Source organism: Heterocephalus glaber, unplaced genomic scaffold (assembly GCF_053883595.1).
Source record: "Heterocephalus glaber isolate CG9 unplaced genomic scaffold, H.glaber_assembly_v1.0 deba00001543, whole genome shotgun sequence".
NCBI lineage: Eukaryota > Metazoa > Chordata > Mammalia > Rodentia > Bathyergidae > Heterocephalus > Heterocephalus glaber.
In genome coordinates, this window is record NW_028258336.1 from 8,139,290 (window position 1) to 8,156,207 (window position 16,918).

At 36.6% G+C, this 16,918-nt stretch overlaps 1 protein-coding gene across 1 annotated transcript in view; it reads right to left on the minus strand.

Annotated features, from left to right (window-relative positions):
• Zswim6 (zinc finger SWIM-type containing 6) overlaps positions 1–16,918 on the minus strand; it is a 192,143-nt gene that overhangs the window by 31,846 nt on the left and 143,379 nt on the right. The gene's annotated exons all lie outside the window — the stretch shown is intronic.

Here is a 16,918-nt window from a genome sequence, read left to right on the forward strand (position 1 = left end):
CTGACAAGTACGTACAGTAGCTGGAATGCTTATAACTGCTGCTGGGAGAGTACACAATCTGAATATCCTCCAGTTGGCGAATGGATAAGCAAACCGATACATTTATGCAAGGGAATTTGATTCTGCAGTAACAAAAAACTAAACCTTTGATACATACATGATATCTCAAATGCACTGTGACAAGTGAAGGGAGCCAGGATTGAGAGGTTATGTAATGCACCCCCTCGGTTACTCAATTTACAAAATATTGTGAAAAAAACAAAACTAAAGGGACTGAGAGCAGGTCTGTGGTTGCTAGAGGTGGAAAGTAGGTGACAAGAGTTAACTACAAAGTATTTGGGGGGACGGTGGTAGAATCTTCTCTGCCTTGATTGTGGTGGTGGTTATGTGACTACCTGCATTTGTTCAAACTCAAAATGCACACTAAAATATTTTTGTACTTGTATTTTATAATAAGTATTTACAGTATATATTTTATAATCTTAGAATTAAATAATCATTATTACAGTTTATAGCCACCATTTATTGGATGCCTGCTACGTACTAGAAGTTATATATTTAGGGTTTTAGAGCCATTTATCATTAACTCACTACATTAAGTCTCAGTAATCACAATTACTACTGCCAATTCAAAGATGAATGTTTCAGGCTATTCAGATTTCTATAACAACAATATGAATTGGGTGGCTTATAAACAACAAACACTTATTCCTCCCAGTTCTGGAGGCTGGGAAGTCCAAAATCAAGGTGCCAGCAGTTTTGCTGTCCAATGAGGACCTGCACCTCACACAGCTGTGTCCTCACAGTGCAAACTATTTCTTTCAGCCCTCTTTCACAGGGCAACAATTCCATTCATGATCTAACTACCTCCTAATACTATCACTCTGGGAGTTGGAATTCAAACATCTGCATAGGGGAGGGTGTCACAAACGTTCTGACCACCTCAGTGAGAAGTAAAGAGGTTGAGGTCTTTAAAAGCAAATCCTAAATATTCTTGGCAACTTAATGATTTCTATGACTTTGAGGAAAAAAATCCATAAAACTCATCTTAGATTTTCATGCTTATATTTCTCTAATTAGAAAATTTCCATTTTGAAGATGAGAAAAAAATTTTTAGAAAGGCAATCCCTTATTACTTTGCCTGTAACATTCTTTTATCACTTACCTCCCTAAAGAGAGGTTTCATCCTGAAAGGGTGTTCTTAATGTTAGATTCAAGTTCAGAACCATAATAGATAAGGTCTTTTATCTTTACAGTCATCACTACAAAAGCTGTAATTAGCCTTAATAACCAAATTAACCAAACTGAGTAAGTCATTTTCCAAATTTTATTAATTCACAGTCCCACTTTGGGCATTTATCTCCTTTCCTTCCAACAAACCTGAAATATTGGTAGCTTTAAAAATATAGCTCTTTGATGATTAAACACTTCATTCTGCTATTCCTGTGAAATCGTAACTCTTTTAAGGATTCACTCAAAAACAGGATAGAGAACCTGATGAGAAGTTAGCATTTTCAGCAGTTAGCAAAGGACCTGGCAGCTCATAAGGTGCTACTGGTTCTTGCATGAAGGATGCTCAATTATTTGGTATGAATTACAATGAAAACAAATTTGATACCTTTAAATTCCTTTCCTAGCTACAATGCAGCAAGTATGTAATGCAATTATCATGTGGGTGTGCATCATCCAGTTTCAGAATGATCTAGGGCATATCCCAGCTCCAGCTTTTATCTATGCCCATCATGCTTGCACTCTTCCTGTCCACCACTATGCCTAATCTGAGCTCAGTGATTTTAGCTGTAACACAAGGCAAAGTACATCAAAAACTAGGAAGGCAATCCTCAGAAGGAAAACAGGCATTTTTTCACCTAAGGTAAATGGTCCTAATCTACTTAGTGGTCTTCAATCTGTTCATATCCTATAACAGACCAAGCAAGGAAGCAGAACATAACACATCCTAAAAGCCTTTTGATTATTTCTGCATTCCAGCAAAAGCAGAATGCCAGTGGATGTGAACCTATGCAATCAGCAATTGTGGGCAACACAAGCTAACTCTGCATTCCCCACCAGTTTTCCATCAAATGTTTCAGTGTACAAATGGTTACCACCATTCTGCCCCACCTCACATACTTGTTGTCTTATATCTCTAACTGGAATAAAAATTCTTATCAATGAGTTTTGACCTGCAATGAGCAAGATATGAATTACCAGCCATAAGATCTTGGACAAGCCCACTTGGTCTTTGTGGTGCCATTTCCTTTAAAAATCAAGGACACTGATTTCTACCTGACTCATAGGAATGTTTTAGATTCAACTGATTTTGCAAACTTTATTTACTCCACTCTAAGATGTACACCCTTTTAACCACTTTTGATGTTTGGAAAACTGAGACTCAAGGTTAAAATGGAATTTGAGCATTCAAGCTGCAAGTGATATTCAATACCATTATAAATATTTTTAATTTAATAAAATTAAGACAGCATATTAAACAAAAAATAGTGACACTAAACACTTCTTAAATTAATACTGTCTTCTTATACAATTAATTTCTACTTCCATCCAGAAACATTTCAGTTGTTCCTTTTTCCTCAGTTCTAGCAGGCTTTAAATGTGATTTGTGTTCCTGTAGACACTACTCTTTCTAGTCTGCTAGGCCCCACCCTGGGCCCACAAGCATGGAGTTACTTGGAGGTCTGAGATGCTTTGGGTAATGTTTCCCTTACTCCTATTGAGGAGGCATTCTCAATTCATGCCCAACCCAAAGGAGTTATTTAACATTTCCTCTGCCTCTGGTAACTTCATGTCAAAGGATGGGGAAAGGATACAGTGCTTACACACTGTGCTGACAGAAAGTGTCTCTGCCAAAGCACTTTTTGTCTATCATCCACTCTATATCTCTTTCGTAGTTGGAATGCACAAGTTCCAGTCTTCTACATGAACTCAAAACTAAAAGTGTTCACAACATTATTAGTGGAAAAGAACTTGTAAGTCAAATCAGGTGAAATCTGACATAAGAAGAATATGCATATGGGAAGGAATTATTATAAAAATTATAAAAAATGGAGATGTAGGGCCAGGGATTTAGCTCAGTGGTTTCACTGCCTGCTGCGCAAGCGCAAGGACCTGAGTTCGATCCCTGGTACAAAAAAAACCAAACAAACAAAAAAAGGAGATGTATTCTAGAACTGTGTAATACTATTTTTATAATTTAGATTTAATTTTGATAGATATGTAACATAGCCCAACTCAAGAAATAAAAGTTAGGTGAAATACAGATATTCAGTATTATGTATTATTATATTTTACATTTTTGGAGGACATTGGGCATTTGGTATATAACCATTAGAAGAAGCATGAAATATTGTCAAATTCACAACTATTGTTCTGGCTATGCCCTAAAATTGGTAGCATGTATATCTCACAATTCTGTAGGTCAGAAATTCTCTTTTCTCCCCCTAAGAAAGCAAGCATAGGCTTTCCTATCAGATGGTAGCTCTACAAATAGACAGATTTTTTACACAGAAACTGAGATTATAAATCTGCTGGATTATGAAATGGTAAACTAAGTTATTTGTCATATAATAGTATTCTTTTTTATATATGGCAATTTTTATTTTCTATACAAGAAGTAGTCCTTCCTAACGTTATAGAGTTAAGAAGTGAACCATTCTATTTATTCTATTTATAAGACATACAGCTTTGTAAGAAACAAGTTATTTTTCTTAATTATCCATTATTATACAGCATTTAAGGATAACTTAAAAATTTTATTTTTATTGATACCTATTTACAATACATTATAATCCTTGTGAGGAGTTGGTACATGTACATAACACATCTTAATGCTTTTTTTATATGCTTCCCTTATGCCCCGCCCTCCTTCTTTGGTGTGTGTGTGGGGATACCAGGAATTGAACTCAGGGCCTCGCACTTGCATGGCAGGCACTGTACTGCTGAGGTACATCCCCAGCCCTCCCCCTTCCTTTTTGCAAAAACTCTATCTCCCTATTTCCTATTATCTATCTTTTGTTTTGTTCTTTATTTTTATTTAGGGTTTCTCATATAAGAGAAACCATGTAATATTTAAGATTGTGGGTCTGATTTATTTCACTTAACATTATGGTCTCAAGGTGCATCTATTTCCCTAAAAGTGACCCAAGTCTATCCTTCTTTATGGCACAGAAGTACTCTATTATGTATAAATTCCACACTTTCTTTTCCATCCAACTATTGATGGACATATAGGCTGCTTCTACAATTCAGCTATTATAAGTTGTTCTGCTATAAACATGGGTATGCATGTATCACTATAATACAGTGTCTTTAAATCATTCAGGAGGATATCCTAGACGGGGGATAATTAGGTCAAATGTAATTTCTACTTTTAGTGTTTTGAGGAATCTCCATGATGTTTGTCCTAGTTTATATTCCCACAGTGTAAAAGGGTTCCTTTTCCCCCTGCAGCCTCACTAGTATTTCTTATTATCTGATTTCTTGATGATAGCCATTATTTCTGGAATAAGGTGGAATCTCAGTGTTGTCTTAATTTTCATTTTTCTAATGGCCACAGATGTCAAATATTTTTTCATGATTTATTGGTCATTGTATTTCTTCTTCTGAAAAGTAGCTATTCATTTCAGTTGCCTATTTATTGATTAGGTCTTTTATGGCGGGGTCTAATACCTTTGACTTCTTTTTATAATGCTGTCTTAAGATTTCAAATTTGAGGAATGTTATCAATGGCAAGGTCCCCCACCCCAGCATTGGAGAAGGATCCATGGCCTTCATACTGAGCTATATCCCCAGCCCTTGTATATGTGTGTATTTTTTTCTTAGATTTTGAGACAGGGTCTCACTAAGTCACTAAGTTGCCCGGGCTGGACTCAAATTTGAAATCTCCATGCCTCAGCCTACCAAAGAATTGAGATTATAACCACCACAACCAGCTCCAATGGCAAATTTTAAGAGTATATGAATTATAGTGGAATTTTAAAATTAATATATACTAATTTCCTACAACTTGAATCTATTTAATTTGAATATTAGCTTTTCTCACTGTCATTTTTTTTCCCCTTCTAAAATAGAGGGTGAATATTGACCGTGATTCTCAACTACGGGTTATTCTGCTCCCTAGGGGACTTTGGCAGTATAATTCTGGTTGTCATGAGGTAAGGGGAATTATGGCACGTAGTGTCTAAGTCCCAAGATGATGCTAAACTATAAACAGGATGGACCCTCACACACACACAATAAGAATTATCCAGCCCAACACATATATATATAGTGTGTACATATATATTTATATATATGCGAATGTTGCTAGTTACAACAATTGAATTAAAACAAACCACTCAACAGATAAGAGCTGTAAATCAAGAAAACAAAGCCATTATAAAAATTTAACAGTGTAAAAGGTATCCCAACACACATTGTAGAATTAAGTGTTGGTTTGTATGCTAATTTTTATCCCTTCAAGGAAAATCCTAACAATATCAAGTAACACATGTTGGGTTTCTAATTAGATGGTACATTTAAAATTTTAAATGTCTATCTTTAGGATACAGAGATTGCTCTGTCTAATTTAGCTAACATTATTAAAAGTGGCATCTACACTTATTTACCTGACAATAATTGCTGCCATTTATTGAATCTTTACCCCACATTAACCCTGTGCTAAATATTTTATATATTATCACATTTTACTCTCTCAGAACCAAACAAGCAAGCAATTTAAAAGCACTACCTTGTGGATAAGAAAACCTGAGGTTATGAGAGAAGCAGAAAAGTGAGAGAAACTATTAAAGTAAACTAGGATCTGGTACAAGGTTCATGTTCCCTCAAAACCAATAATCTCAAATAGTATGGTATTTATGCTTCTATCCAGCTTATGTGGTCATAAAGTTCTTTGTAAGTTAGGAATTAAGTATGCATTTTAGTCTTTTGACAGAATCATTTTATTCCTACTTCAGTAGTATAATTAAACATTATCTAAAATTATGAAGTAGTCTTAAATGTACAGCTAATAAACTAACCCTGCTTTTATTTAATCATATGTTTTAATATACTTAGAACATGTCTCTCACACGTAGAAAAGTACATCCAACAAAAAACACAGGCTCATCTAAAAAGAGCCTAATTAAACAAAACAAAACTGCATTTTTCAGGACTGACAAGCATAGCAAATAAGTAATTTCACTGTAGATTAAAACAGCAGATAAATAATCAAAAGCTCAATTTATGATTCAAGATGGATTATTCAAGTCAGAATAAATCTTTTTTTTCTGAAAACATTTTGATCGGCTCTGTTAGAGTTAAGTCTACGTCAGCATTTCTGGGATAATGCATGTGTATGTGACTGAGTGTGCTTTCTGCCTGGTGCAGTGTATTGCTGGGTAAAGCATTATAATGTGTGACTGAATAAATCATCTCACCATTCTATTGTTACCCCTGCAGTCAATAAAAGCTGTTTTTTAAGATCCTTCTTCTTCATGGTTTTTTGTTAGTATCAAATTAATTCAGTAATTAAAAGCTATACATTTTTGTGGGGTGTTATTTTTGGGAGAGACAGATTACTGTAATTAATATATAATATAAAATAGTATTTTTATATTTTATAATATAAAAGCTACACATTTTCCATAAAAGACACTCCTGAGAGTATCTATAAATGTTGCTCTTCTCCCTATTGAAAGTGGGGAGTAAGGGCAGGTCAATGGGGGACAAAATAGGAGGACAACCACCAATACTACCTTCTCTAAAGGGAAAAATAAGAAAGGTCAATTGTTTGCTTTTTCTTTGTCACAAAAGCATAAAAATGAAGGCTGTTGCATGGAAAGTTTAATTTCTACTTTTTAATACAATGTTCTTATGAATAGCAGGCAAAGTACAACAATCATTTTGGTATTTGCAAAGGTCCAACAGATAAAAACAATTCATAATATTTATCACATTTATTTTTGTTCTCAAAGACTATTATAATAGTCTAGAATTTTATGCATGACCCAATGATCTAATTATACTTATTTTGGGGTTATGAAATGCCTAATTGCTATCACAAATAGGAGATCACTGGGATAATTAGTTGTGGTAGCAAAACTACAGTCACAAAGTTTCCTGAGTCAGACCACACTAAAACTGTGATCCTAATTATAGTATTGTTCACAGTATAGTGAAGTCTTAATATCAAGTCACTCTATGTCTGGAAAATAAGTTTAATTGGTAAAAATATTCTCCTTAAAATTTTATATGCTAGTTTTTAATTTATTAGAATATTCCTGCAAAAAAATTCAAAATAAAACCTCGGGGATACTGAAAAAAAGAGTTTTGAGATTATCCAAGTCAAGCAGGGCTAAATTCTCAACTGACACACAACTGGTTATCATTTAACTAGGCTCTGTGAAATTTTAAAGTAAAATAGCTATCTTTTTTTGTTGTGAACAAAAAAAAACTATTCTAAAGCAGTTAACTGGTACCCTGGATAATGTTCTTCTGGGCAAACCTGTGGCCTTTAACTACTCAACAGTCTTCTCATACCATTTAATTTGTCAGTGCTGTGGGGTCAACATGAAGGATTGATCAAAAACAGCCTGGCCTCATTAGGAGCCTGATTCTAAAGGAGATCACAAGAGCTAGCTTCTCTATCCCTCAAATACCTTTCTTCTTTTCAAAGGAGATAGGCAGGGAAGGAAGGACAGAAAAAAAAATCAAAGAGAAGGAGACAGAAAACACAGTGATTACATATTTTGATACACAGAAAAGGGAGTCATTATTGTGAAAACATTGTTCATGTGTCATGCACTGGCTACTTAACCAAGCCAATTTCATAACGGTCTTGTCCCTAAGTCTATATAAACTTATTTCCAAAAAGACTCAATTGACACAAAATGGTGTCTTAGAAGTGACTTTTTTCATTTTAGTGTATAAAATGTTCTAGATCTATCCTCAAATTTTTTTGGAAGCATGTCCTACATTATCACACCTCATTTCTACAGTTGTCTAAGGCTTAGACTTTCTTTTATTTTTCATTCATTTATTCTGTTTCTTGACTAGACTATAAACTCTCCATCAGTAGTAGTACCTACCATAGGGGACTACAAACAGTGGGCTCATGATATTCTTCTTGCTGTTCTGATAAAGCACTCAACAGTCTATCTTCCACATTTATTTATAAGCACTTCCTTGTGCCACTGGTACACTCTCATTGCATCTGGCAATCAAACCAATTTAGGACCAAAGACAATCAAAAGCCTTACTAAAAAAAATCAAATCATTATTATTTTAGAATATAATTCTAGAGTATCATGTTAAAATAAACACTTTTGCACTACACTTGTGCAAGAGTCCAAAGAAAAAGGGATTCTTACAGCATTCTGTCAGAATGGAACTGCAGTTTTATTCATAAAAACAATTTCTTAACTCACTGACTTTTCTCTGGAGTTCAGAAAGAATATAGGATGGGTGTTGGGTTTCTTGGAGAACAGAATGTTTCATTTTGCTCTAATTCATTCTATTACTGAATTAAACTTTGATGTATTGGTCTTGACAAGTGCTTCATGCTGATTGTATTGTGTATGATAGTATAATCACTCCCCATGCATTTCCCACTGGTTGGCTGATTAATCCAATAGATTACCTGCAGCACTGATGGCAAGGGGGATCAGTGGCCTTCTGTACTTTAAACTGTTTGTATTTCAGTGTGCATGTGCATTCATGCACACAGGCACCTATGAATATCTTGCACATGGTCAGACAAGGCTGGATAAAGCAGAAAGGCAGGAAAATAGGAAATTGTGAAGATTAATGTCTTTCAATTGTTTACTATCAGCAATATAATTCTTAAAGCCTCCAGGCAGGTATCCAGTATTATACTTTATTCTTTTTTTTTGGTTCATCCAAACACCAACTTTATGCCAGGGACATTTTTTCACCTTTACAGGAAAAATAACTTTTAAAAACTGTGTTACTTTCAGTGTTTTAATTAGAAGGGATTGGGAAAAAAGAAGGTGAGATGAAAGGAAGAATAGCTATAAAATTACCTTCAATGCCCCAATACAAAGACAGTAAGTGACAACAAAACTGTTAAATGTAATGAGTGGTTTAATCTCTTAAGATTAGCTGGTCTACATGTTCAGTCAATCTGTTATAGTGAACAGGCTGCAGGGTATGCTAAACTCATCAGTGATGTATGCTGAAGGGTAGAAGAGGACTTCTGGACTCTTGACATCATTTTTCCAAGCAAGATTTTCTCTCAGTTTTAAGCTTATATTTTTCCCAAGTGCCCTGTTTGGAATTCTCTCCTCCAAACCTTGCTCACCCACAAAGGTACTGTGCTTTTCAAGTTTCTATCTGATTTCTACTTAATGAATGCTTCTCCAGGTTTACTGAAGCAAACTCTTGCTTTGAATAAATGGGGATGAGAAGCATGACCTAGAGCAGTGAGGGTGAACCTTTCAGAGACCAAGTGCCCAAACTGCAACCCAAAACCCACTTATTTATTGCAAAACTCCAACACAGTTAAACCTGATTACCAAAGTTTTAGTTTAGAAAAAACAATTCATGCACTTGGCTCGAGTGCCAATAGAAAGGGCTCTGTGTGCCCACTGCACCTTGTGTGCCACAGGTTTGCCACCACTGACCTAAAGTCAACAGGGTCCAGGTTGGTCATGGATCAAAATCAGAGAGCTCTGGCTTTCTACTACAAAGGTTATCTTTTCAAGTGAAAGTAGAGAGATGGAGTAAGCCACATTTCAACAACTACAGTCACTACACTTGGCTGTTTTGTCACCAGGTCAAAGTCTGAGAAATAGCCTAAGGCCAGTTAATAACTCACTCAAGCAAGTTAATGTCCGAAAGCACCGATACTTTACTACAGAGGGTCTATTCTTAATTTAGCATTGTGACTTCTTCCCCTAAAGCATACAAGAGAAAGTTATTTAGTCATTCCTTGCCACACTTCTAAGAATGACTATTGAAAAGCCCACTGCAGACAGTGATTATCAAGTACACATTTTTAATCTCAGATTCTTTTGTCCCAGAAACATGTTTGCAGAAGAAAGCCTAGCACGTAATACAGTAAAAGCCACACTGCTCTCATTGAGTAAGACGGGTCCTGAACACTCTTCACCTGCTTACCTCCTGAGGGGCTCCCCTGGACAGGATCTGAACACCCCTGTCTAAGGACAAACATTTCTCATTGCCCTGGGTTTCTTTCCCCTTATGAGCCCACCTGAGTTTACGTTAGCAACGGTAGCATCTGCGAAGCCATGAGTGAGCTGTGCCTTTAGCTTTCCCTTCTTTCACTCCAGCTCCTGGAATCCCTGATGCCCCAAGAAGCCTTTGGGAATCCAGGATGGTTTAAGATGAGGCTTCTCAAGACCTTAAATTTTGTATCCTGCCACTTCCCGGTAAGAAATGGTGAAAGAATGATTGTCTGGGCCTGTCTCTCTTCACTCTCTCTCCCTACTCCCACTCTCCTCTCTACCTTGATAGCACTCTAGAGCAGCAACCTAGCATGGAGACCTCCCTCGTCAGATTTCCCTTCTATGGCTGTTCCTCAAGGGAAAGTACAGTACTAACTCTTAAGAAGCAGGAAAGGCCAAGTAAGAACTTTTCTATAAATTATTTTGAGGGGGAAAAGGACACATTATGCCAACTTTAGATTCCTATTAGCCCTTAATATGAGAAAAGTATTTACTAACGATGGGCTCATGTTATAGATAGAAAGATAACATAAAACAAAGGAACTGAAACCCATTCTTGGTACATATAATGCCTCTGGCACACTTCATAAATGTGGCAACTATGAAATGTACTACAATGAACCTTAAGTTATCTCCTAGCCAACTCTTCATGGTCTGTAATTAGAACAGAGTTTTATAAAAACACACAAATTATCTACATTTGTTACAAATTATCTACATTTGTTTCAAATTATCTAATTCTATACCTAAATAATTTAGACAATGAATACCACTAAGAATCTCCAATTGGTTAGGAAACAGAATCTAATGAACTGTAAATATTTCTTTTAGTCTTAAGAATGTACTATTTTCTGGGCCGGGGATTTATCTCAGTGGTACCGTGCCTGCCTTGCAAGCTCAAGGTCCTGAGTTTCATCCCCGGTACCAAAACAAACAAACAAACAAAAAAAGAATTTACTATTTTCTACTACTACATTACATTTTTTTCCCTCTATTTCTGCTCTTCCCTATATAGGGTATGACTGGACCATTGAACCCTAGAAGATGCAGCTGATAGAGAAGGACAGGTACTATTATTACACAGGAAGTATTTATCACAGGTTTGCTCACAGAGACCTTCACATTCTCTCTTTTGGCTAACTTCTAACCCAAACTAGAAACCACTCCGCCTATATAAAGAAGCAGAGAATGAACTCCTCTTCCCATCCCCACAGTGGTGCAGAACTCGGGGGCTTCCGACCCAAGAATTCAGAATTCTCAGTTTCAAGAGACAGAAAGCAGGGGGACTACATAAACAGAATGAAACCAGGCCTTGGTAATGAGGAGTCAGCAACAGACCAGCAATCTGAGAGCAGGGCTGGAGGGAGGCAAAGACTCTGTATGGAGACAGACTTCTGAGAAACAGAGAAACAGACTGGGACGGGAGCACACACCCCATTCTAGAGCAGGACAACCATGTGTAGGAAGGGGCTGCAGAGCCCACAGACCTTGTGAGATCAGTAAGTGCTGGCAACTCTGTTATCATTATTAGGGCAGGGTACGGGCCAGGGCAAAGACAGTGAGCTAAATGGGTCCTTACTAGCTCCTTACCAAAGGGACCTAGAGAATAAGATCAAATCCTTGCTGCACATCTGCAGCATGCAGTTATCTGTATTTATGACAAGTTGAAGTTATTATATAATCTCAGTAGCTTATATCTGGCTATTTTCCATCAGTGTGTTTGTTTGCTCAAAGAATCTGCAGTTAAGAGTCCCTGTAAACACAGGTGCAGATGGGCGACCACACTCAACTAGGTAAACTCAGCCACGTACTGCACTCAGGGTGGGAGCACCATGGGTAGGCAGACAAGCCAGGGAGCTTTTCCACTGCCACTTAGGCAAGCTACACTCTGCCTCTGCTCTGCACAGAAAGACCATGTGTCAGAGAAGCATTTAAAAGTCATTTAAAATAAACTGATGATATTCTCTAGTTTGGCGGTTAAGTTTTTATTCTGTTACTGTGACTTTAGGCAAGTTCTCTAGCCTCCTTCGCTTCAGTTTTCTTGCCTGTAAAATTAGGGCTAGTAATTGTTCCATGTCCCTACTTCCTAGGATTGTTTCAAGGATTAAATAAATTAAGGCATGTAGCCAGGTGTGGTGGTTCATGCCTGCAATCCCAGAACATGGAAGGCTGAGGCAGAAGAATCACTGCCAGTTCAGGGCTGCCCTAGGTTACATAGTGAGTTCGAGGCTAGCTTGAACTACATAGCAAGTTCCTGCCTCAAAAAAACAAAACCAACAAACAAAAAAAACATGCAACTAAGTACTTAACACAGTGCCTGACAACATTGGCAACTGTGTTATCATTAGCACCTGGAATAAAAAAGGAAATAAACCAAATAAAAAATATATATAGGTCTTATGACGTCTATCTGCTCTCTCCCCCTCTTCCCCTTTTAAGTAATAAGGAAAACAATAACATAGACTGAAAATTTCAAAGTCAGTATTTTTTATAATAAATTTCAAGCCTGTATATCCATCTCCACTGAACTCATCCCTGTTTTGCTCATGTTGTCTCTTTTTTCTGGAGTATCAGCACTGTAACTCACCTCTATGCACATCTCATAAAATCATGTTAAGTTCAGTCTGTACACATCTTTGTACTAATTTGCAATGTAATCTGTAATGAAATTATTCTATTGAAATCTCAATTCATTATGACTGTTCCAATTTATCATGTCTGCTAACATTTCCATCTCTCTACTCCTTCCATACTATCAGTGCCATCACCGACACTAAAATCAAATATCAAATATATCTATTCTTGTGGACATAGCAAGTGATTAATACATATGATGGAAAGACCACAATAAGACTACTGGACAGAAAGGTAAGAAGGTGCCAAGGATGGTATGCAGTGGTAAAGCTGTATTCTCCTTTGGCCCAGTGGAAGACAAACTGGTGGGTGGCAATCAATCCCTGATATACGTTCATTAGAACTGCATTCTACATTGACAGCTATCTGAGAGTCTCCAAGTCCACACTGACATCTTGCTGCTGCAAGGGAGTTCTGGGAATTGCTGTTTTTCCCTTTGCACTAGCAAAGAGCTAACTCCTTACATGGCAAACCACTTTGGAATGCTTTCTAGTTCTCAAGGAGAAGCAGTTACTCCTCAGACATTCATGAACCTCCAACAACTTAAAAGGTAGTAAGCCTAAGTTGGAATTTACCATGGAAACAAAGGGGCTCAAAACAGTAGGGGGAGTTGAGAAATAAAAGATGGTGTTCCTCAGAGATTTCTTCACAATTACCTTGCTAGCAGAACCTTTAGAAATTTATTTCTGGCTATGCACAAAGAATCTCCAAGAGTATCATTTTGAATATATGACTGATGCATATGTTTTCCACTGTATTCAAAAGTAACTTTATAAATTTTGTGTATTTGTAATACAGAATAGCAACGTTCATTTCTGTAAATTAGTTCATGCATATAACCTATCTATAAAAAATAGATAAATGAGTAAAAATTTTTAAAGGATTTGCATATAAATTTACTACCAATGTTGTTTTGTATGTTATTTAAAATAGAGCTTCAATTGAAAAAAGAATAATGTTTGTAGGAATAGAAGGTACTTGTGTCTGGGAAGATAGATGGGACAGCATTCTGGGTTATTGGAGCAGGCAATTTTTCATATTTTGCAATAAATGTGGTCCTGTGGGGTGCTGTTACATTTATCCTGACTCAAAGTGCCCTAAACCTGTACACCACACAATCTAGCACCCTAACCTTGAATGCAATAGCTGCTGCTTAATTACAAGTGGTCAAACTAGCCATACAATGAAATGCCAACTAGAAAAAAATGTCCGACTACAACTATTTTTGCTCACATAGAGTTAGAAGCTCAAACGAGAAGATTTAAAAAGAATTCCAAGAGACAGCATCCTGTTCTTATGCACTGTGTGAGTAGAGCGCAGTGCAGCACGGCCCCTGTGGTGGCAGCCCATCCTCTCCCCAGGACATAGGATTTAGATTTAGATGCTAGAAAGCAACACACATAACTCAGCTCAGAGAGAAAGTTAAGTGTTTAAAACTTGAGGAAAACCATATAATACTTAAAATCAAAATTTAAGAATTTTTCCTGGTGATAAAACTGTAATTAAATCTTATTTAACTGTTTCCTCTAATGACATCCATTTTAATTAGGTTTTAATAGACTGGCAGCCACAACCTATAGTTTTATGAAGCAAAGTAAAATTACAGTCTAGGAAGACATTTAAGGAAAGAGACCCATCAACGCAGATGAGAGGTTACAATCTATCCCTAAAGACCCCCACAGTAATTAAGTGTGCTGAACAGACAGCCATTCAGGCTAACAGTAGGTGTGCTCACCACCAATCAGCACTGGGTTCTTTGAAATCCAAGAGTTATTTCTGGGATTTGCCTTCCAGAAAATATGCATGTCACTGAATAAAGACTGCAACTGTAGATGTGTGTGTCCTATAGTTGCTACCAAATACGCAGCCTCTACCCTATTACAATGGCGCTTTCTGTCATAAGATTGTAATGTATACCTTTTCTTATAACGGGTTATGATATATTATTCATCATGAGAACACTATCATATGTTTGAGAAAATGAACATCATGTACAGAAAAATTAATATCTGAAAAACTGATTCATGCTCAAGATAAATGCATCTGCAAACAAAAATGCACTAAACAAGATCTTAATAGTATGCATCTGTATCTATTTCATACTATATTATGAAAACCAGGGAGTAAATCACAAAAATTAGCTCAGACCAAATGAATATTACAGGCACTTATATTAGAAAAGAAAAACAGAATAATCAGTCCCTGAGTTAGCTGGAGGATAGGGGAAGAGATGGGCCTGTGGCTACCACAAATATGTTTGCATGTATTTATTTGAAAGGGAGAAAGTTAAAATGAATGTGTTCTTTTTAAAACAAGTTTTGAAATATCAATAACTTAAAATTTTCATAAATCACATATAATGAGAATGTTAGAAAGAGATATCTGGCCTTATGAAAAAGATTTTGTAATTTTCAGGCTGACAATCTGATGGCTCCATATCCCTCTGCCAAGAAGCAGAGTTACTTGGCTAAGATACTCTCACTTATACACTTTTGTCAGATGAAGGCTTTCATGCCAGGAATCTTTTTTTTTTCCTGGTGTGTTGGCCACTGCCAGAAATGGACCCATCGAATCTACTGGTGCTAAGGAGTTAAGCATCTGAGATTTAATTTAACAGTTTCAGCTTTATTAAGCTGTCACAGAACAGCCCCACTTTGATAACAGTAGCTGCTCCAATTATGGCTTGGTTTAGGGTTGACAAGTATAATGATTCATTCGTGGCACATGAGAAGCAATAAAAGGTTGTTTTGCATTACAGCTTTAAAAATGTGGGCACTTTTTTCATTTAATTTGTCACTTAGCTTTTGCTAAGAGGACATTTAAATTGCAGTAAAAGGCAAATGGGGCTTTTAGTTTAAATGTAATCCCCATATTTAAATGATCTGTAATGGTGCAGTGTTGGAGTGGGAACACTATTGTCTCACAGTGGGTCCTGATGGTGACATGTGACATTTGTATTCAGGTCCTGTATTATCCATGTGGCTAAAGGGCTTCCAATTTCATTTCACAGCCAGAAGCCTGCAGAAAACACCAATTAACTTGCAGATCCCATTTGCCGACAAAACTCAGCCTCTTCTCAATGTCTGGCATCTGGCAGTGCTCAGCATTTAATTCCAAAGCAGAGCCTTGAAGCAATGTGAGCCCTGTGTAGGGGCACAAGTCAAATTCCCCCATTTTATTAAGCAGCAAAAGCCTTTGCTTTGTAGTCTAGAAGGAACTTTTAGTTAATTTTTTGGTGAATGAATATTAAGATGTGATAACAATTGTTACTTCTACATGGGATTCTTCACAGAACTTAGATCCCATTAAAATGGCAAGTGACCTCTGTTTGCCATTACAGTACACAGGAGAATTTCTAACAGTCTATTAATGATTTTGAGGTGGAGCAGACAAGGAGTTGTGTTCTTCATCCTGGTCTGAAATCAAGAACTTGTATAAAGTCTAATTCTTTTGTTTTGTTGTGGTTTTTTTTGGTACAGGGGATAGAACTCGGGTCCTTGTGCTTGTACAGCAGGCAGCGAAACCACTGAGCTAAATCCCCAGCCCAAGTCTAGTTCTTAATTAGAAAGTAGTCCTTGGAGGGCATGACTAGAGTCAGCTAGTAAAAACTTCCACCCAATGAGAATTTATACTTTTGGCTGAGGGTGGAGGTACATGATTTTCAAGCCCCATTTGGTAAAGTGAGATTAATTATGGATTAAATGTGAATACTGCAAATTTTGACTGTCCCTTGTTCTGTTTTTGGTAACCAAAATATTCAGGTGGTATTTTCCAAATTGGTTATTTATAATTCTGTGTTTTCTAAGCACTAAAGCTCTTTATTTTTCCTCATATAGTCCCTTTTCATTGGAGTTTCTTAATTCCAACTAGTCAATTCAACATGTACTACAGAATTACAAAACTGAAGAGGATTTACTTGGAAAAGTAAACCATTCTGTATTCTATAAAAATATTTATTTAAACTATGCATTATCTTTGAATTATCTAACACCACACTGTGCCCTCAAACATCATTCCAACACGTGGAAATTATATACTACAGTTATAGATTAGTTTAAATTCTGACTAGGAGAACCATTATTTCA